Raw genomic sequence first — 24,442 nt, forward strand, 5'->3', positions numbered from 1 at the left:
AGATCTACAGCCTGAAGGAAACATCAGTTTCTTAGTTCAAACACACCTTTGTAAAAAGGCGCAAATGATACCTAATGTATCAATTAATAAGGCTAAGTTTGATACTTGCACGTCTTGTCTGTCTGATAGAGAGGCTTGATGCAATCTGAAGGCTCAAGTTGATCTTTGCTGAAGTTGGTTGATGAAAAAGAACCAGTTTGAGTCAGAGAATTCCGGTGAATGGAAAGTCAAGGCCGAAGCCAGGCGCAAACTTAGGGTGTCCTTAGGAGCGTTGTAGCTCACATTTTCATCTTCTCAGGATCTAACCAAACCGCAGACTGAAGGCGGGTCACTGATGTGAGCAGAACATTAATATATTGCCTATGTACCAACATATAATATACACTCTCGTTTAGATCATCAGAAGACAAATTCATAGATATTAAACATTGTAGGATTACATATAGGTAAGATGACAGGAACGAGTGGTTCCATCATAAGCCTACATAAAACAGTATACAATATAAAAGACAATATACAAGGACAGTAACAACATACACAATGACCTGAAGGATATGTGTGTTCATTCAAAGAAAGGTTTTCCTATGAATTAATTAGAGGAGAGTCCATTTTTACTGTGCATTGGGTCTTTCCTATGGAAAATGTAGTGAGTTTCTCTACCCACATTCCTTTGGGCAATAAAACCAGTGATGTGATAGCATTGGTTGCCATGGTGACCAGGGGCCTGGTTGTGTTCGCAGACATCCTGGCACCCAGTATGTTTATTGGGTGAGGGGTCTGTGACGATTTGTTAATCTAATGAAAAATGGTGTGTCTGATTGGTCCAGACGCTACAAAACAGTAATAATATATCAATACTTGTGTTATAAGCTTCCCTTGCAAATTACACAAAATCTCATCTCTTAGCCCAGGATAGCTTAACCTTGGTGACACAACTGATTGAGCAGAATTTGCAACAACAATGTTCATCACAGAACACCAAATCTTTGAGGCTTAATGACATGAACAACAAACCTAAGATAAGTGACAAAGCAGCACTGACTCAATATGGCAAGTGTCATCTGGCCCGAAACACTCTCACACCGCCCTGCTGCGGTACTGTACATTGAGTAATGCTGCAACACTACCATAGAATAGCAGTGCTACGTTACCCAGATGGACAGGAGGTGGTGAGTGGGTGGACTGGTCAGTGCCAGACTGGAGGGGCATTCAAACACAGCATTAGGTCCAGAACATACGTTCACAGGTTACAAACAAGACAAAGTGTGAATACTCAGGGTGTGTGTATTGGAGTCAAAAAGAGATTGTGCATATAAACGGATTGTGAGCATGAGGGAGTGAGGTTGTCCTCCATGTTTACCTGTAGTCGTTTATCCAGTGTTTGTGTTTGTGCAGATGATTACTCAACACTCAAGGAAACTGTTCCCTGATGCTTACAGATCAACACGCTGTTCGCTTTCATACAATCAGCACTGGGAACATAAACGGCATATTTTGATACATTTCTTTAGCCTACTGCATAAAATGATTTTACTTATTTTAAGTCTTGTTAAAATAAAATAAAATCCTTATATTAAGTTTAATTAAACAAGAAAAAATCTGTAAGTGGGGTAAGAAAAATCATATTGTTTTCCACTTGAATCAAGTTTATTTTTCATACATTATTGATGAATATTTTTTCTTTTCATCTTAAACTTGTATCATTTAAAAAAAAAAAAATTTCTGAAATAAACGTAATTTCTTAAGTAATTTCACCTCTTTATTAAGTAAAAATTGTAATGTTATTAAGTTGGTGCTATGAGTGATTTTATTTGATCTGGTGCTATAAATCACACAATATAGTAGATTTACTAGTAATAATAGTAGAAGATAATAGTAGATTTAATTAATTTCTTAAGTAATTTTGTACTTTATTAAGTGATTTCTTATATATATATTTATACAACAGTTAATTCTGGTTCTCAAATCTGATTGGTTGAGAACCGTGAGATATTATACTGGTATCGCTACAGGAACGCCCTTTCACAATTTTGTATCACTCCACTTATTCTAGCCGGGTCTATATATATTTTTTAATTATTCACTGAGCTAATCGTAGAGTACGTTAGTTAATATAAGAAGAAACGTCTAGCTTCGAGGTCTCTCTCTCTCTCATTTGGATGCACGTCTTGCCGCATTGTTTCTCTCTTATAACCTCATTATTTCTCACTAATAACCTAACTGAAGCAGCACATGCCCTTGATACCAATTCTAAAAGTGATGCATGTTTAACTTGAGCTTTGAATCCGTAGCGGAAGGAAGTAGTTCCGCACAAAAGAGGGCTTTATTAGGCACTCCGTTGTTTCTTGTTTAATTACACACATGTTCCGTCGAACTGTTGTATAAACGCAATATCACGCTTGTACTCGAGCGATACCGGCTCTATATCAGCTCTGATATAGAGCCGGTATCGCTCGAGTACGAGAGTGATATTGCTCATATATATACAGGTGCATCTCGATAAATTAGAATGTCGTGGAAAAGTTCATTTATTTCAGTAATTCAACTCAAATTGTGAAACTCGTGTATTAAATAAATTCAGTGCACACAGACTGAAGTAGTTTAAGTCTTTGGTTCTTTTAATTGTGATGATTTTGGCTCACATTGAACAAAAACCCACTAATTCACTATCTCAACAAATTAGAATACTTCATAAGACCAATAAAAAACATTTTATATGTACACCTGTATATATTGTAACGGGGTGAAGAATCACACGACAAGAAATCTCAATCAATACCCCGGAGGGTGGATTTATTGGGGTGAGGGGTGCTCGTAAGAAAGGTCCAGGTAGGTGCTCTGGTGCCGTGAGTGCTCTCTTCCTTCTTCCCAGTGCATAGGGTCCATGCAGTGCTCCTGTGAGGCTGGTCGGTCACACACTGCTTTCTGTGGGGAAAATGAGAGAGCGCGTTAGTGCTCAGTCTCATGGAGGAATCTCCTCAGATGGCAGGGCTTGCGTGGCTTATGTAGCCGCCGCCTGATGAGGTGCAGCTGTGACCGATCAGCCTGTGATGATGATGGCCAGGTGCTCCTCGCTTGTTTCCAGGGCGTTATGAAGCCTCGGGACGCTCGTCACAATATATATATATTTTTTTTTTAAATGGAAAACAAGACAAAATGAAGAAGAAAAGAGAAATTAAGAAAAAAAAGTAACCACATGACACACAAGTAAGAAAGAAAAAAATTTGTAGTGTTGGTGAGGCACATCTTAAAAATAAAAGCTATTTTCCATACAATGAACATACATTCTGATCACTGGAAGTTTTTTGGTTTATTAAAATATTATTTTATATTAATGGGACAGTCCCATCAAAAATTAAAATTCTGTCATTATTTACTCACCCTCATGTTGTTCCAAACCTGTATTACTATTGTCCTTCTGCAGAACACATGAGAAGATATTTTGAAGAATGTTGGTAACCAAACAGTTTTGGTTCCCATTGACTTCTATAGTATTTCTGGAAGTTTTTTGGTTTATTAAAATATTATTTTATATTAATGGGACAGTCCCATCAAAAATGAAAATTCTGTCATTATTTACTCACCCTCATGTTGTTCCAAACCTGTATTACTATTGTCCTTCTGCAGAACACATGAGAAGATATTTTGAAGAATGTTGGTAACCAAACAGTTTTGGTTCCCATTGACTTCTATAGTATTCTTAGTCACCAACATTCCTGAAAATAACTTCTTTTGTGACATGAGGGTGAAAAAACGATGACAGAATTTTCATTTTTAGGAATTAACCCTTTAAGTCACTTAAATGCTGAATGAAAACCGCTCCAAAACCCTGAAACATCTTAATCTTTTGAACTACTAAGTTAAAAGGTGTTTCTTTTTTCTTTCTGTGTCCTTTCAAAAAGTAGGTGCATCATGCCCTTGAAAATAGAAACAATGCTTTTAAAGTTCTTTGTATGTGGCCTCAAGCTCCACACCTTCTAAAGCTAAACCTTCACTGCATCTTTATCTTTGGTGATGAAAAGCTCAGTGGGGATAAATCAATACGCCAGCTACCAATGGAACATATAAACACACACATACATACAAACACGCTCACACACACACACACACACTCACGCCGTAACAGCTGCATCCCGCTCAGACCAACCACCTCTAATTAATGGTCTCTTAGAAACGACAGATGTTTTTATCACTCCACCTTTCCTTGAATTTAGTCAGGGTGGGTGTCGTAAAGCGATCTCCATCAACAACTTCATGGTTACTGTTGCTATGCGCAGGGCGATGTTGCTGTTGCAGCTACAGCCAATAAGAGACACTGGGCTCTAAAAACAGAAATCTATATCAAGGCTACCGAGAAAAGCTTCGGCAAATGTCAAGCTTGCCCAGTTTAGTGATATTGCTAACTTGTGCTCACTAGTCATTATACCGGTATATGCTGCATGTCTGTAGCTATATAGCTACATCTGTGCTTTAAATTACAACATTTTGTATTTTGAACCTCTGTTGCAAACAATGTACAGCAAACAGTGGTAATGTTTACAATGAGCAGCATAACCAGACATGATGCTTTGAGTGATTTTATTTGATCTGGTACTATAAATCATATTACATAGTAGTATAATTATATATTATGTAAATATAGTATATATGTATATAAATATGCCAATATACTACTATAATATATTAATATTTCGAATTAGCTTTTTTCATTTTAATTTTAGTTTTAGTAATTTGGAGTGCTTGTGATTTTTGTTAGCTTTTCTTTTTTTTATATAATTCTGTTTAGCTTTCTTTTTTTTTTTTTATTTTAGTTTTATTAATTTTATTGAAGCCTGTAATTGCAGCTTTTTATCTCACAATTCCAACTTTTTTCTCTGAATAAACCTGCAATTATGAGTGAACTTGTCACAATTCTGACTTCATTTCTCAGAATTGCAAGTTTATATCTTGCAATTCTGAGTTTATATCTCGCAGTTCTCAGAACTCCGTGAAAAAAAGTCTGATTAGTGAGGGGGGAAAAAATCATCAAAATACATTTTTTATTCCTTTTAGCTTTTTTCATTTTAATTTTAGTTTTAGTAATTTGGAGTGCTTGTGATTTTTGTTAGCTTTTCTTTTTTTTATATAATTCTGTTTAGCTTTCTTTTTTTTTTTTTTAGTTTAGTTTTATTAATTTTATTGAAGCCTGTAATTGCAGCTTTTTATCTCACAATTCCAACTTTTTTCTCTGAATAAACCTGCAATTATGAGTGAACTTGTCACAATTCTGACTTCATTTCTCAGAATTGCAAGTTTATATCTTGCAATTCTGAGTTTATATCTCGCAGTTCTCAGAACTCCGTGAAAAAAAGTCTGATTAGTGAGGGGGGAAAAAATCATCAAAATACATTTTTTATTCCTTTTATGGAATCTGGCTTCCATAAATGTTAATACTTCAACTTAAATGTATTTTATTTCAGGTAGTTGCCAAGGCAATATTTCTAATTTTAAGGTTGAAGGTTTTATCTAATATGTATATTTTATTTGACCTGTATTTCACAATTGAAACAATTAATGGTTTTAGTTTTAGTTTAACAGTAACAACACTGAAATGTGTTGATATAATAATATTATTTTTGCTGGAAATGTAATAAAAAAATGAATATAACCTTATTTTATTCTTTTATTTGAAATAGTAGAATAGACACAAAACAAAATATATAAATATGTATAATACATAAAACTACCATAATTCATAACAAAAGCCACAACTGCACAAGCCACATTAAAAAGCTGGTCACACTTTATTTTAAGGTCCCATTCTCGCCATTAACAAACCATTAAATAAGACTTTAGCCTAAAAAAACTCCTAATTTGCTGCTTTTTAATTGTTAGTAAGGTAGTTGTTAAGTTTAGGTATTGGGTAGAGTTATGGATGTAGAATATGGTTGTGCAGAATATGTGCTTTATAAATACTAATAAACAGCCAACATGTTAATAATAGGCATGATAATAAGCAACTAGTTAATAGTGAGAATTGGTCCTTAAAATAAATTGTTACCAAAAAGCCTATATGCACCTGTGCTGATCAGTTGTGACTTTGCTCAGCAATCATAAACAATAACATTTTGTATTACACTTCACTGTAACAAATTTAGCAAAATAGCATGCTGCCCTGACATATTCTGCTCTGTATTTTCATATAGGCTAAATACAGTTTCTCTGTTGCTCCGTTGAACTGTCCAAATACCGTTCACTAAAATATTTTTTCTAATAAAAAAGCTTGATTTAAATATCGAATTTGCTTGTCTCATGTGAAATATATTTTCCTGTTCATTTAAGGTCACGCTCTTAAAGCGCACACACTTGATTTCATACTTCAAGATACTTCACATACTTCTGCATTTCCAGCTCATTCATTCGTTCTCAGTATCTGTTTGGATTCTGTCCCTCTCTTCCCTTTTCAGATTCTTTATTTTAAGTGGAAAGAATCAGACCTCCCATGCCTTATGTAACCAGCCAACAGCGCAGATGCCTGAAATAACTACAGCATACCCTGACGTATACATCTTTCAGAGGCATGTGCATACGCAGCGCCACAAAATGAACACACATACAATCATACTTCAACACACAACCACATTTTCTCAATTATATCACATATATGCTCTCATGTGAACATCCATTGATTGAAATGTTTTTGTCAGTATGTATGCATTTATTGCATATTTACTGTATGAGTAGGGAATAAAGGATTTGACTGGTGATATAAGCTTATATCTATATAATCGCAGATTTGTGATTCAGTGCCGATAAAGGCTTGAATATACACACTCCCTGTATCTCATTGCCCAGCCTCTTGGCTGTCCTCCAGGGCTTTTATTACTTGTCGGCGCATCAGGGATAGATTGCTTTAATTAACACTCTCTAAATGCCATCGAAAAGAAAGCCCTATCTCATACTGCATGGTATGGCACCTCTCTCAGATCCCGATTACATAATACTGATGTTTTACCCACACAACTGCATGATTGTAATAACATGGAGTCAGTACCCCATGTGCGGATGCTTCGATGGAGAGGGTGTCAATTGAGTGGTGTAGATGATGTAGTGAAATATAGTAATCATCAGCCAAAGACAGCGTTTACAGGTCTTACCGTACTATAGTAATGCATTTTAGATTATTTTATATTTATTTAATGCACTTTAACATAGGTTAATCCTGCTTTAAAGACACTATTGTTCATTAATAATTCATATTTGTTCATAATTCATTAGTCTTCATAGGAAAGGCAGTTGCATTGTGAAAAGCTCAGAAAAAGGTTAATCCAAGATTTCTACTCGAAGTATTGGGAAACACTTTATATTAGGGAACACTATTAACTATTAGCTAGTTGCATTAGCATGCATATTACTGGCATATTGGCTGTTTATTAGTACTTATAAAGCACATATTAATGCATGACATGTTCTAGATCCCTGTACTTAAACATAACAACAACTACCTTACTTACTGTCAATAAGCAGTGATTAGAAATGTATTATGGATTCACAATTCACCAGCACCCACTCCACAAAAGTGGCAAAATCCTCTCGGGGACCGTTCGCTGGCAGGTGTGCCTTACATCGCTTAGGCTGGTATAATAAAAGATACAGAGCGAGCGGTCGGGAAAGTGTGTAAGGCACGGCAGATCTAAAAAGTCCTTGGTATGGTCCTCAGCGAACGGTCCTGTTGCTCCAGGCACAGGAGTTGAACAGCTGATAAATCCATACCGGGAGAGGGGAGAAAGAAACAAAACCAAAAAGAAAGAAAAACGCCACCAATCTTACTCAAAATGAGGGTCTGCTATTCTGTCACGCAGTGGCTGTAGAAGTAAGCGCTTGACAAAGGAGTAGAGTACAAAGTAACATTTAATAATAATCCACAAGGGAACAAATGACAACATAAGCACAAATAATAGCAGGACTTAAATACTAGAAAAGTAATCAGGGATAACTGAAACAGGTGTAGAGTAATTAATCAAAAACCATGGAAACTAATGAGGAACTGAATCAGGAGACAGAAACGCATGGAAAACTAAACCAAAACAGAACATAAACATGACACTAGGGCCACATCCACACCAAGCCAGAGCTTTCCCTATCTGATCTTTTTTTTTTCCTTGTCTCAAGAAATATCTAAGTCCACACGAATCCACGAAACCGACACAAAACGATGTAGTATACATGCCAGACCAGTATGTGGCGCTGTAATTCTGCCACTAAAAACGGAGAAGAAATTTACAAATAAGAAATTCTATTTTCAAATCACAAAATAATTCCCTCAATATGCCATCATTGTCTATTTTGGAAAAAGAAGTGACAAGAAATTGTTTTAGTAAAGGTTTCATTTCTTCATTATATAATATGCTGGTGTCAGGACTCAGGATCAAAGGACTCTTCAAACTATAAATTGGAAGCTTGGAGATCGGATCAAGGGGTCACGTTTTCATATTTAGCCCACTTGGCAACACTGCTGGCACGTGAACTCACAGGCACACACACACAGCCAATTCTGAGAGAAATAAAACACAGAAATGATTTAAACGCAAAACCAAAAAAAAAACAATTCATGTCATACCGAATGGTTCGATGTTATATTGAGAATTGTGACATCCCTAACAAATAGATAGATAGATAGATAGATAGATAGATAGATAGATAGATAGATAGATAGATAGATAGATAGATAGATAGATAGATAGATAGATAGATAGATAGATGGAAAGATAGACAGACAGATAGATAGATAGATAGATAGATAGATATAACAGAGTTCTATGAGAGTGAATGACTCGTTAACAACTTTCATAAATGTTAGACATTATTCAGATGTCTTACTAGCAAGCCGCAAGACAGGTGAAGTTAGAGAATAAAGAATGGTTAATGGGTGAGCGTTGTAGAAATGGATGCAAACAAGCCGAGCGAGAGGCCGACACAATGGGATCTTGGTGCATTGCAGACAGCATTACCATGGAAACGGGGTGGGGGAGAGAGAGAAAGAGTGTGTGTGTGTGTGTGTGTGTGAGAGAGAGAGCGGATGAGAGCATCAGAGGCTAGAGGATTAGAAAAGAAGGGATGGGGTCACTGCCGCTCCCCGGCTTCCTAATGTACTCAGTCGTGGGTATGTATGGACTGAAGGTGTTGGCTTGAAGAGGAAGATAGTGGGTGAAGCTAATACATACTGGGCCACTGGGGGTTAATAAGATCAAGCTGGAGACGGGAAGATCTTCCTGGTGGAGATTTGTGTGGATGCACCTTCACACCAGTGAGAAAATAGAGCTGCTAAACAAGATTCAGTTTAACCAACCTGCAAAAAGCAGAAAAACCTTTTAAACCAGCCTAAACTGCTCTTATCTGACCTCCTGACTGGGACAGTCTGGCTTGGTTTTAGGCAGAGGTGGACAAAGTACTCAACTCCATTACTTAAGTGAAATTACAGATACTGCTGGTCAAACATTACTCCATTACAAGTAAAAGTTGTAAAGACAGATTTTTACTTAAGTAAAAGTACAGAAGTACTTGCTTTTAAAAGTACTTAAGTACCAAAAGTAAATTTCCTTTTTTATGTCAATGCATTGTTTTATTGTTGTACGTAGTAGTACTTACAATACTTCTGAAGCAACTTACAATGCATTACACCTACTGAATACACTGACTAGCTTGTAGTATCTTTGGAATAAAGAGCTTTTAGAATGTTAAAAACCTATGGGAAAAACAACAAAACAAAAAATTATTTTTAACACCCCTACCCACCCCCACAAAAACAGGATGGTAGTGATCTCACACAGTTCTGACAGTGTGTGCACACATCTATGTGTAGCCATTCATCCACATTTGAACAGAGTGGACAGTGAAATACTGTAAATACAGAGTGATAAGGAAGAAAAAAAAATCGAATCTGCTTTGTACTTAGTTACTGTCCGCCTCTGGTTTGGGGGGGCACTTCTAATCAGCTAAATACTCACCTGTGACACGAGTTAGACCATTTTAAATCTGCTAAGACCAGCTATCCCTCTTAGGTTGGTTTAAGCTGGTCTTTTCAGCAGGGACAGACTAAACAGTCTTGAGTGGGCAGTTAAAAATCAGCTCTAATGTACACTGCTGAAAGTATGTGTGTTGCATAGGTAAATGTCTAGTACTCTCTGACCTTTGTATATACACTGTTTGTGTCGGAAGACAACCAGAACAAGTAAGAGTGTAAATCAATGAGTAAACTGGCTCCTGTGTGTATATATTAACAGTGTGTCCTAGTGAAAGATGGAAGATGACTGTTTGCTCCTACAAATCAATGGCATGTTGCTTTTTACTTGTTAATTTTACTTACCCTGACGCCATCTAAGATGTAGATAAGTTTGTTTGTTCTTGGGAACAGATTTGGAGATTCACTCTGCAGTGAATGGGTGCCGTCAGAATAAGAGTCCAAACAGCTGATAAAAACCTCACAATAATCCACAAGTAATCCACACCACTCCAGTCCATCAGTTAACATCTTTTGTTAACTGATGGACTCTCATTCTCACGGCACCCATTCACTGCAAGAGGATCCATTGGTGAGTAAGTGATGTAATGTTAAATTTCACCAAATCTGTTCTGATGAAGAAACAAACTCATCTACGTCTTGGATGGCCTGACGGTGAGTACATTTTCAACAATTTTTAATTTTTGGTAAACTATTCTTTAATATGATAGTGTGCGCGAACACAAGTGCTCAACACACACACAAGAAAGCTTCATCCATTGTCCAGTGTCTGCGCATTGTCTGAGCTTGTTGTCTGCTGCTCCACAGTTCCCCTTCCCCCGGCAAAGATATTCCTGACTACAGACTTAAAAATAGAAACCCCACCCTAGCACTCATCCCCTGCACCCTGTCTCTCTTTCTCTCTGTTTACTCTCTGGTTCCCCGTCCTTCACTGTCATCTACTTCATATCAGTCACTGTCTCTCATCAGCGATGCTCATCATCATGGAGATGTGAGGAACAGTATATAATGTGTTACGGGTGTCTCCTGCTGAGATGAGAGGCCTAATGAGTCTCTCAGGCAGGCGTCAAGACAGCCGACAAGGCACAAAGCCAGTTGAGAAACATATGCATTCGGTCCCTGATGGAAAATGCAACATATCCTGCTATAGTGTCATTAAATGGACAAATGACCATGTCTATGCTCAGAATAGAATACTAGTGTAATGCTTACTGCATACTGCCTTACTGTTTTATAGTATGCAAGACTTAGTATGCTACATTGTCAAATCAGAAATAATTTTTATTATTTGTAAAATTTTGTGTAAAAAAATTCTTAACTTTTGACAGACTGCTCTGAATAAGATATGTTTGGAGTGGAATATTAGTATACTGCATGCTATGTTCTGTAAATAATATGCAAAATATTATGTTGCATATTATTTATGGTAATGATAAATGTTTCAAGTATGCTACACAATCAAACTGTGCAATTTGTTGGTATAAATAGTAAAAATAGTATTTAAAAAAGTATGTTTTTGCAATAAATGTTTTTGTTGCATGCTTCATTCAGGAAGTCTCAGAAATATATATGCCACCATATGGTCACCAAATATCACCATACGGTTATACAACGAATTATATTTGATGCATTACTGCCATCGCTCAATTTTATGTACTTAATAGGACTAGGTGTTACAATCTCCAACAATTAGTAATGTAGCTGCACTTCCGGGGGAAAGAAACACAACCGAATCTTCACGCCAGTGTGACACATCATCAGTAGTGTACCACACCGTATATGACACATACACCACCCCTATACTGCATACTGCAAAAACAGCATGAGCAGTGTGATAGTATGCAATTCTGAACATACCAAAGTTCCTCAGGTGAGCATATCATCACCGTACTCTCTCAGCAGTCCACCCTCATGATAAAGCTCCTGTCATATATTTCCTGATACATAGTTAGTCTGTGAATAAACTGTTTATTTTGTGGAAGCCCCTAATTAGATTCTCCTTCACATCAACGACCGCTTCACATCACAGACCGCCCACGCTCAGATCTTCTTGAAATATCAGCCATTGATTAGTTGTGTCCTGTTGGGCGATAAGGCGGTATTTTTAGCTCGAGTTAATCTAAAATGTCTGTACCCCATGATATCTGTCTGGGGAGAGCAGGCTGTTGCCACAGATACCAGACAGAAGGATGTGTCTCTGGCACGCAGGGCACTTCTCTTTTTTAGAGACGCAGTCGGCGGCGCGCATGACAATGTTGATGCACTGTTCAGCATAGCCGCAGGTGGAAACAGGTTTGGTGTGAAGGTGAACATGGCGTGTTTGTGTGCATCTTCTCACGTGAGCTGTCATTTCACTCTGAGAAACAGGTGGAGCGCCCTTCGATGCGCTGCCGTTCTCGGGATGGTGTCACGTGGACGTGGATGAATCTTTTTAGCACCCCTTGCCCTTAGCCCTGGTTCTAACCAACCCCATCCCTCGCTGTCTCGCTCTCTGCGCTCTTTAATATTTCATCAAAGTGTCCCAAAGGACAGACTCTCCCGCTGTTCTGGTATTTACTGTGGATCAGTAGCGAGAGGATTCTGGGTGAAACAGGCAGAGTAGGCGTTTGGCTACAAGGGAATAGCTGTCGAATGACAAGGACTGAGGGGGGGAGATAGAGCCATATATAGAAGGATATAAATGTGTTTTATAAGCATCTTGGAGAAAGCTTTCACCCTTCAGCATATGTTGCTTTCTATACATGGGCCAGGAATAATACGCATAGAGGTTTAGAATAATGGTTGGTTTAGTCAGAGCTGTGTATGTGTGGTTGTGTATGGAAGAATTGTGAGATAAAGTTTAAGAAGAAATAAAGTCAGACTGTGAGATATAAAGTTGCAACTGCAAGAAATAAAGTCACTTTTTTTGCTGTTGTGAAATATAAGATCAAAACAGAATCAATTGAAGTCACCTTGTGGGATTTAAAGACGCATTTGCAAGATACAAAGTTAGTGAGATAAAGAGTCACTTTGCAAGATTTACAGTTTAGGATTTAAAATAAAAATATATAAATATAAAATATAAAAATAAAATGTGAGATATGAAGTTACATTTATACAGTTACAATTACTTTTAGATTAAAAGTCGCATTGTGAGATTTTAAGTGGCAATTGCATAATACAAAGTCCAGTAGAGCGATATAAAGTCACATTGTGAGATTTAAAGTAGGGATGCACCGATATGAAAATTTTGGCCGATACCGATAACCGATTATTCTTTATTTTTTAAAGCCGATAACCGATATGTTGGCCGATAAATCTATATCCAAATTGTTATATACTTTTTGAGAGCCTGATTACAAAAAAGGTCTCATCATTAAAAGCCACATCCCAAACACTTCAACATAAGCAGCCTAGTTTGAACGGTGTACGTTTTAAAAATATTTTTACTCTCCCATTACCAAATTTAGTCATAAAAAAGTCTTACAAATAAATAAAATAATGCATAAATAATGCAAACAAGTCACTGGACATCATTACACGTGTAAAGAATCAAAATGAATGCGCCATAGATCAATAAAACGGAATAGCCTCTGCACGGACAATAATTAAATGATTTTAATTACTAAACCATATTGTTGATGAAAATAATAAGAGAACAATACAAGTGGTTGTTGTTATTAATAATGTATCGATGATTTTGAAAAAGTAACAAATTAATACCACTGTTTTAAATAGCAGCCGTTGAGCTGCGCGTGCTGAAGCTGAAGAGCTGAATGAACATGGTAAACTGAAGCGTTTTGCTGGCAGCTTATTTAACTCAAGGAAATGCATCCTGAGATTAATATTAATACAACATAAACATAATATTACAACTTATATATGTACAAAATGATGCAGTTCTTGCGTGCTATAGTCAGAATGTGTGATCCTGTTGTGGATGCGCTCTTCCCATAACAACGCGCTGAAACACGGCAACTAAACCCAAAGAATTCCCAACGTTTTATTATAATAATGTTCTCATTAGAATGTTATATACATGACATTCCCAATCATAGTTATTAATGTTGTGCACTGCTGTTTGGGCTGCGTGTGCTGAGCTAAAGATGATCACTGGTAAACTGAAGCGCTCTTTTAACTTAACCAAACGCATTCTATATGAGATAAATCAGATATACATCAAATAAACACAATATTACAATGTACAATTGCACAAAAGGCTGCAAACGAACAGCGCGCATCTGAAGTGTCTCTGAAGGAAATAATGCATTATTTATCGGCTTTAAGATATCGGCCAAATTTTCTTATCAGGCCGATACCGATAACAGAAAAAATGAGCCGATATGGGCCGATACCGATATGGTGGCCGATATATCGTGCATCCCTAATTTAAAGTCATATTTTTTGATTTAAATATAGAAGTTGTGAGTTTTAAAGTCACATTGTGAGATATTATAGTCATAGTTAAGAGAAACTAAGTTGCAGTTGGCAAAATATTAATTCAAAATATGAGGTTTAAAGTCACAGTTACTAGAAACAAAGATGCAACTACAAGATATAATAATTCAAAATATTTAGAATTCACAAATGTGAGATGTAAAGTTGCAAATGCAAATCCAATACTGAGAAATAAATTAACACAAGTTACATATTGAAATTTAAATTTGCAATTGTGCGATATAAAAGTCAAAGTGTGAGATTTAAAGTGACATTTTGAGATATAAAGTCAGAATTACGAGCCACAAAGTCACAATTATGAGATTTAAAGTGACATTGTGAGAAATTAAATCACAATTACAAGGAACAGTCACAACTGCAAAATATAAAATCAAAATGTGAGATATAAAGTTACATTGCGAGATTAAAAGTTTAATTGTGAGATAAAGTCACATTATGCAATGCAAGGTCACATTTCAGATTTAATTGCGAAATTTTAAAGTCGCAATTACCCTAGTTTACTCAGAGGCAGAAACAGGCAATGTGAGTTACAGTGTGTGGTATATACTTATGATTGTCATTTCTGAATTTTCTTAATTTACTTTGGAGGAATAAAACAAAAACATCCTAACCAGCCAATCAACCAATCAATAGCTTGTTTTTAAAAAATAGGTTTTTTATGTTACTGAACATTATGTAGACATTAATTTCATATGGTTCTCCATCCTAAAGTTCTAGGGATTTTAAGCTGTTTTGATATCTCACTCTCTGAAATACTTGTTCCATGAGTAAATTGTGACATTCTGCGGTTATTTCTCTATTTTTTTTATATATATAATGATGGTAAACTGTACAATTAGCTTTGGTCTAAAGCAATTAGTGTATCTTCTATCATATGCATCTCTTTTCACATAAAATCATTTCATGAGAGTGCTGCTCAATGGGATTGATTTTAGCCTTCCAAACTTTGAAAATTTGATTATATGGGTGCTGCTGTGATTGTTTCATCTGACTAGAATACACTACTCTACAAAGTTTGGCATCTGGGATTTTTATTTAATTTTTTTATGTATTTGAAAGTCGACTTTTATGCTCACTGAGGCTGAATTTATTGGAAAAATACAGTTGAAACTATAAAATTATGAAATATTATTAAAAACACTGATTTCTATTGTATTATATTTTAAAATGCAATTCATTCCTGTAATGCAAAGCTGAATTTTCAGCATCATTACTCCAGTCTTCAGTGTCACACGATCCTTCAGAAATCATTCTAATATACTGATTTGCTTAAGAAACATTTCTCATTATTATCAATGCTGAAAACAGTTGTGCTGCTTCATGTTTTTCATGGAAACTGTGATACTTTTTATTCATGTTTTTTGAATATGAATAGATGAATAGAAGGTTCAACAGAACAGCATTTATTCGAAATCTATGTTTGCTCTCTCTGTTATTTCTACACTTTGTATGTTCAATAATATGTACTTCAATAATGTTAAATGTATACTTCAATAATATACCAAACCACAAACCTTCTTTTCTCTTTTTTTTGTGCACATCTGAGCTTGGAAGAAATATTTGACTCTAATCAGATGAACCCTGTCAGAAGGATAATGCCCATATGTTGTATGATGACAGAATTTAATGAACTATCCCTTTAATTCCCTTTAAATACTAAGAACAGTACTGTAGTATGCATATATCAGAGCATTAGTCCTGTTGCTCATTGTCTTATTGGCTCCTATCTGATATCAGTCATCATCACTCTCTGTTGCTCTACACCTTACATTATACCTCTGAGATGTCATCTTTGGCACAGAATGGAGCGCCATGTTTTTCTTAATGTCAGCTGACCTGCAGCCTGTTTCTCTCTCTCTCTCTCTCTCTCGTCCACTTGGCCTTCATCGCCAGGCTCTAACAGATTGCTGGATGCGCTTGTCTTGTGCATCTTCCAGGTTTGTGAGCCGCTTGCCATCATTCTACAAACTTATGAACATCTGAAAGAGTTAGAGGCACGGTTGACAGAAAAACAACCTTTGACTTATGGCAGGGTACAACAGGGCTGACGGCACACCTCAAGAAAATGTGCTTTTCACTGCTCCCATAGTGTACAGTTACAGAAAAAATGTATGTTTTTATTGAACATTGATGGATCAACACATTTTGTGGAAGCCTTTTTTATAAAGCACTTTATACAGTACAGATTGTTTCAAAGTAGCTTCACATTAATAAAAAGGAAAATAACAGAATCAATGATTCAGACAGTTTCAGATAAGAGACAGATGTTAAATTCTGCTGTAAAGCTGCTCTACAAAGGCAACAGTGTAGTTATGCAGCAAAGTTCATTAGCAAAAGGCACCCAGTATTGATACAAACACTGTACTTTAATGTTTTGCATAATATTTGGGTTAATAATTGTTCAAAACAATCACTTCAGCAAAGTTTTTACTATTTTCTGTTTATTTTGATAAATTAAGAAACATTTAATTGTTCAGTAAATATATACTGTCATTAAAAATGCAAGAAATAATAAAAAAATGTTTTTAAAGATTCTAAAAGCTTTGATGGAAATCCCAAAATAATTTAATATGGCTTTACAGTAGTAACAATAAATAGTTATATATATATATATATACAGGGGTGCACATACGTTTTTCAGCCTGGTTCTCATGTGAGAACCTGGAGATTTGGTTTGGTCCTCACACTGCATATACTGTTACCCATTAAATATAACTATAAGAAAAAAAAGAAGACTGATAATAATATTGCAGTTTATTTATTTAGTTTTTTTTAAATAAAATTAATAAACTAAATAATACTGTTATATTTTAAAATTAAAGGGAAGTATTACATACAAATACAATTACTTTATAGTAAACTTAAAAATAAAATGTTAATATTTACTGCTACTTTTTTTTAATTTTCATCATTTTCAAACTTAAAATCAGCAGGCTTTTATTTTGGCGGGTTGCCGGCAAAGTAAGTATATGCGCCTCCGGGTTTGGAGCTGCCGATCGAAGAATGTCAATGAATGAAATGTCACAGTTTTGCATTGTGCTTTGAAAAAAATGGCAGGGGATAGCCTAGATTTATGTTTTCAGTTTGAATAAAAATCTTATACAGTACAGTTTGTCGATCTAAAATGGTGATTGTGCATTAACAGCTGTCAGTCATGTCGGTACGCAAACGCGCTGTCAGAACTTATTTACACAGCGCATTTTTTGTTTTGTTCGCGCATGCGGACCTGCGGACCACTTATGTGCACCCCTGTATATATATATATATATATATTTAAATAGTATGGCTTTTATAGAATATATTTAATATATTTAAATTTCTATTTATTATCTTGCCTTTAGCCCCAACAGCAGGTGCGCTTTTTGCCCCAAAAACAATATTTTTACATAATCTTCAGTTACTGAAAAACTGTTGATTGAATTACCTCGAATTAAGCTAAAAATCATTAACAAGACATTTGTCTTAAAGGGGTCATATTATGCTTTTTTAAAGATCATTATTTTGTGTATTTGGTATAACAGAATATGTTGACATGCTTTAATGTTCAAAAAACACATTATTTTTCAAATACTGTACATTATTGTAGGTCCTCTATGCCCCGCCTCTCTCAAACGCTTCGTTTTCTACAAAGCCCCTCCTTCCGACAAGCGCAGTCTGCTCTGATTGGTCAGCTGACCCAGTGCATTGTGATTGGCCGAGCACCGCAAGCACTTGTGGAAATGTAACGCCCCTTACCATAATCGCGAGCTTCATCTTTCAAAATAAATGTAAAGACAGAGCCCGAAAGGGGAACAGAGTCGCGTGACCGACACAGTGATGAAGCTGGTATGTGTTTGCAGTACACAAGCCACGGTTAAGACAGCTGACTCCACTGTGTGTGACCCCCCTCTCTCTCTCTCTCTCTCTCGCTCGCACACACACATGCACACACACACACGATGTGCAAAACTTCGCATTTGAACAGTCAATAGCAAATACTTAAACTAATAACAAAACAGTAGCTGATTCAGAAGCGCCAGATTGTCATAGCAAAGTCAGAATGACCTCCTCTCCTAGGTTCACGAAACGGTCGTCCATAAAATGCATTGCTGTTCTGTTGTAAGCAATCTTAAAGATTCCTAAATGCATCTACTTCTGGAAGGCCAAATAAAGTGCTTTTGCTTTCGCCTAGACACACACAGCGTCTCCCTGACATGCTGCTTCAACACTAACTGCAGTTACTGAAACCACGCCTTCTTTCTTTGTGTGCACATTTGGGCGGCATTATGCAAATATTTCCACATAGTGAGGTAGATATGTGGGGGCGTGTTAGAACGAGCCGTTTTAAGGGGGCGTGGCAGAGTCTTAACTTTGATAAAGAATATCTCTTTGGTTTTGAGACTTTAATCTTTGCAACTTCAGGGATCTTATCTATGCACAATCAGCTTGTAACACTCCAAAGAGAAAGCAAAACTTGAAATCGCATCATATGACCCCTTTAAAATATTTTCTGTAATTGTATTGATTCTCATTTGCTATATTAATCTATTCTAAAACATTAAAAAAAACATTAATTACCTCAAATTAGTGCAGAATCAAATTTGTATTGCTGCAAATCCGCAGGGAGTTTGATTGACAGGTTATCTGACCAATTAAAACACAGAATCTGCCATTTTTTTTCGACTAACAAACCAGACAGGAGAGTAGATTAGCGTCTGTGGACTTGAAGTTGAAAAATGGAGTGTATTGATGTCTTTCCACGGTTGAAACAAGTACCTTCTGATGTTCATTCATGTTTATTTAATGCTATAACTAGTAAAGAGAAAGAGATGATCGGTTCACGTGTCGCATTAACTGAGGCGCTGCAGTGATCTGTCACGACATATCTAACAGCCACAAAACTGTATTTGCTGTTTTAATTTCTAAAAAAAAAGACCAAATTTGTTTCATACCTAAAGTAACCTGCTCAGTCTTGTCTGTTGGCGTGTTGTCAGTGTCGTCTTTGCTTCGCAATGTATTTTTCACTGCATGAGAACCAGCCTGGTCTCATTGTTTATACGTAGGTATTAATACGTAACATTTACAAGCACAAAACGTAAATTTTTTTTATGTTTTTATTGATGCTAAAATGTACAATTTAGATGTATTTCAATGTTTAAAACATACAAATCGCTAAGTATTTTTAGCTAAAAACGTAAAACTTTTACATATCTTTTATATCAAGAAATTCGTATCAATGCCTTTTTTATCATTTTATCAATAAGCGATTTAGATTTTTAGATCCCTTAACCTACCCCCAAACCAAAACCTACCCATTTTATAGCAAATATGTATTTTTATTATTTTATCAATAAGCTATTTAGATTTTAAGCCCTTAACCTACCCATTTTATAACGAATATAAAAGGATATAAAACGTAATTAACTGAAATATACATGGAAATGACCATTTTACTAACAATATAGCATCAAAAATATTTTTATAGTCGCTAATCCCACCCCTACATCTGAACCTAACCATAACTATTTCTGTACAGTATAAGAAAAACATGACAGACACATAAATGCAAGTACAATCATTTATTTATTGCAAAAATGTAAAAAAGCAGTACCAAAAGTAATCCAAATTATGATGCATTGCAGCCACAGTCCTCTCTGGCAGAATACCAAATGTTTGTGAGGTGCAGAGCAGAATTTAAATTGTTAATCGCTGAAAATATTATCCAGATTACTTTCCCGATCCACTCTGTGAAGGTGTGCATTTCTTCTCATTCAAACACACCTCACCAGAAACACGGCTTGTCGCAATCTGTGATGAATGCAGGCGAGAGCCAATGAGCGTTCGGTTATCATGTCATAAAACCTGTCATTTAAAGCGGCAACATTTGAATTTGGAACGAGCGCGTCAGTGCGGGTATGCTTATGGTCGCTGAACTCGCTGCTCAGAATGGAGATGAAGATCGCCGAATAAAGGCTTGAATTTGGGTCTGTTCCTCGCAGTCGTACAGATTCTGAAGCTTTGGATTACAGCGCAAAAATAAAATTGTTTCATTTCGTGATTATGTTTAGTTTTCGGTGTATTTTATGGATCTGTTGTCAGTCACAGCATGTCGGAGAAAACGCCATTTGTGTCCCTTGGCAAACAAAGTAAACATTACATGACAAGTAACGGTTAAACAATTGCAGAAATTTTATTTATTTTAAGGGTTTTAAGTGTAGTCTTGTTTAACATTATGTAGGCCTATTCTTGGAAACAAGCTGGCAGCAGAAATCACACAGAACAGAACGAAATGTTATCGTTTCATATTAAGTAAACGAGTAAACAATTTAATAATTGAAAACATAGGACATTGAAACTGACATTGAATGGCCATTGGTATGACAACTAAAAACAGCAATAATAACTAAAGCTGCAAGCAGCAATGAAAGGGGCCCTCGCACCCGGGCTCGCCGCCACCCAGTGGCTTTAGGAAAACAGCAAACGGTGGGCAATATGCATTTAAAGTGGTAAATATAGGAGGAATATGTTAGTCATTTATATGTGCCAAACTTCCTGTTGCCAACAGGTGGTGCTATGATTAAAACTGAACATTGACATGTAGATGTTTCAGGCCAGGACTCTTATCAAACGTGAAGTTTAGGGCAGATCGGACATTGTATATTTAAGTTAGTGTAAAACAAGTCATTTCCTGTTGCCAGCAGGTGGCGCTTTGATTATAGTGGAATATTGGCCTTAAGATGTGTTAAGGCAAGGATTCTTATCAAACATGTGAAGTTTAGGGCAGATCAGACATTGCATGTTTAAGTTAGTGTGAAACAAGTAAATTCCTGTTGCCAGCAGGTGGCGCTATAATTATAACTGAATATTGGCTTTTAGATGTGTTCAGGCCAGGAATCTTATAAAAACGTGTGAAGTTTGGGGCATGTTTCTAGCATGTTGGCAGCCTATTTAACACTTGTTGACGCTTTTTAATATGTTCCTAGGAGGCCATAACAGTGTTAAACATGTCACTTCCTGTTGCCAGGAGGTGGCACTATGACTATAACCGAATACGGGCATGTAGATATGTTCAGGACAGAACACCTATCAAACGTGGGAAGTTTGGGTCAGATCGGATATTGCTTGCCTGAGTTACAGCAACTTCCTGTTTCATGGCGAAACATCAAACTTTGTCAGGCTGCCAGGGACACGCCCCTTGACGAAAACTCAAGATCTTTGCAATTTAACGTCACAAAGGCCTTATGATAATAACCCTCACCAAATTGAAGATGATCCGATTAAAACTGTAGGAAGAGTTCGTCAAAGTATGAGGCCTGGAAATGGCAAAAACTGCACAAAAAACGTACTTCCTGTTGGGTTTTGGATTTTGTACCAAGATACTTTTTTGTAGGTAATGGTGTGTTACACGTGTGTACGGATTTTCGTACATGTACGTAAAACGTAGCTCGAGGCGCACTCCATTGAAATTTTACAGGTGGCACTATCAAGCCAATAAGGACCGCAACTAGACAAGCAAATTACACTTTGGGCTTCGGGTGCACGTCCAAGCGATCATATACACACAAAATATGTCAAAATGGCCAGCTTGGCAGTGTTCACTTAAACACAGTTTATGTCTTAATTGGACATGAACAGTTGGGAGAAATTTCGATGTGTGTCACTATATATTGTTTTAAAGTGACAGCAGTGACTGGTGCTTGGGCCATCAATGTTAATCAAACAACAAAATGCAAAGATAAAATCACTCACAGCTCTCAATCTGAATAACGTTAGCTTTAATAAGCATGCGATGATGCAATGTTCATTTACATTTGATTACTTTATTAGATTTATTTTGTAGGCTATAATACTTACCTGAACAGTAATGTTAGTAGACCTTCATGGAAAAGTTAAAGCACTATTTATTTCATTTGTATCTTTGTTTTTCTTTATTTCTTTATTCATGTTCTTATGTATCTTATGTATATTAAACACAAAAAATGCCTGCACACTGGTGCATTTACAAATTGATGTTTTATTAATTTCATTATTTTACATTTCAGAATATAAAGCAATGTTAATTCAGCTCTTAATTTGTGCCTCATATATATATATATATATATATATATAAAACAAAAAGTACCGATAAAAATACCGTTACCGTAAGTACCGGATTGATAAGCAGTATCGTAAGTAGTAATACCGTTAAAACCTTAATGATACCCATCACTATTTTTAGGTGTCGTCAATACGTCAGTATTTTACGTTTAAATGCTGAAAATACGTATCTGTACGTTTAGATACTGAAAATGCGTCAGTATTGTACGTTTTAGTGCCTGTAAAAACATAAGTAAATGTACGTTTTGTAGAACCACATTTTACGTAAAATGCATACAAATTATCACGAGATCGTGTTACGAGAACATGATATGTGGCGTGAGAGCGGCATGGCTTATCTGACATAGCAAGAGTAACTAAGAGGGCGGGTTTTGTGATGGGTCAATTGTGTCTAGAATCAATGTGGTGTGGTGAGTTTTTGTGTCATTTAGTGGTTTAAAGGAGAATAAAATCAAATGCGGCTTTCACCATGGTGCACCTTTAGCCCAGTTGAACTCCATATTCTGACATGTTTTTTGACATGTTTAAAGTGCCTCAAACAAAACTTTGAATGTCTTTGAAAGATGTGAAGCCAAGAACCTGGTAAATAGCACTTTTATACATATTATTATTTATACATATTATAGCAGCATAATTATCAACCCAGTACTCTGTAAATGCAGTTTGGTTTTCCAGTGGGCAGATCAGAGCTTGGTATTTCCAAAAGGTTTTGTGTGCAGTGTGTATCAGATGGTCAGTACTTTTGCTTTTTCTTGTCACTTTTGGAGCTCTGCAGCATGGGGACCACCCTAGTGTGCACTTGATAATGGATGTAGCACTTTATAACTCCCGGGTGACTTGCAACGGGAGCCCCTGGGAACATGAAACATGAAGGTTTTTAGTTCGAAAGTTAAATTTAGCATTGTTTATTATCACCTACTGTGTTTTTGATGAGCCCTGTAACAAATTTAACCACCATTTGCATGTGGTTTATCTCTTCTGATTTCCATATTTGGTGCTTGAGGACAAAAGCAAAAGCATTTGAGGGATCATCATGCTCTTCTGCTATGTCTGGATTGATTGTTTGGCAGGAAAGCATGTCAGCTAAATTCAGCAGCTGTAAACAGCTGGAAGTCACGCAGAGTATGGGTACAGATGAGTTTACATTAGTAACCGAGTAAATGACTGCTGGTATGAAATATGACTAGAATATATAGCTCAGCTGTCTTTTTCATAAACACTTGAGCTGTTCATGCAGTGTGGTTTTACATGGCATTCAATTTTAGGAGTTTACATTTGTGCCACTTTCCATTGCACGTCAATGTCTGTGACTTTTTTCAAGTATTAAAAGCATAAAGATCTTGACCTTCCTGACTGTATTGTAATCATACAATGTTATAATTTTGATATAATCGATTGAAATTATATTTAATTAATTGCATTAAAAAAATGTATTACTATTATCTAATTTCTCATTGCTTGTGACACCATTATTTAACATCATCAGATTAGAACGGTTTTCTTACATATTTTAGTGTTGATTGTGTTCATATTTTGAATAACTTCTTTGAAATTTCTGTTTTCATTGTAATTTTAAAGTTTTAGTCATTTTTATCCCATTTTTAATGTGTCATTTTTACTCCAGTTAAACTAAATGAAAATGAGAAATGTTTCTAACTATCTGAAATAAAATAATGTCTTTAACTTATTTCAGTTCAAATTTATTTTAATGTTTTTTTTAAATGTTTTTATGGTTTTATTTTTTTTATTTAACTACAATAACCCTGTTCTGTTATTAAAGGAAGACAGTCAAACACGTTTTATAAAAAAAAAAAGAAAAAAACATTTGATCCCAAATTTGCGGACCCCTGTTGAGTGACAGCTTCTTTTAGGCTAAATATGCAACCCTGTTACTCTCCAACCCATTTACCCTTTAGAGTGTTTTTTATT

At 36.0% G+C, this 24,442-nt stretch overlaps 1 protein-coding gene across 1 annotated transcript in view; it reads left to right on the forward strand.

Moving 5' to 3' along the window:
• The window catches only part of LOC107598211 (regulating synaptic membrane exocytosis protein 3-like), a 70,539-nt gene that overhangs the window by 36,779 nt on the left and 9,318 nt on the right, over nt 1-24,442 (forward strand). The gene's annotated exons all lie outside the window — the stretch shown is intronic.

The sequence above is a fragment of the Sinocyclocheilus grahami genome, unplaced genomic scaffold (genome assembly GCF_001515645.1).
Source record: "Sinocyclocheilus grahami isolate Dianchi unplaced genomic scaffold, SAMN03320097.WGS_v1.1 scaffold248.1, whole genome shotgun sequence".
Classification (NCBI taxonomy): domain Eukaryota; kingdom Metazoa; phylum Chordata; class Actinopteri; order Cypriniformes; family Cyprinidae; genus Sinocyclocheilus; species Sinocyclocheilus grahami.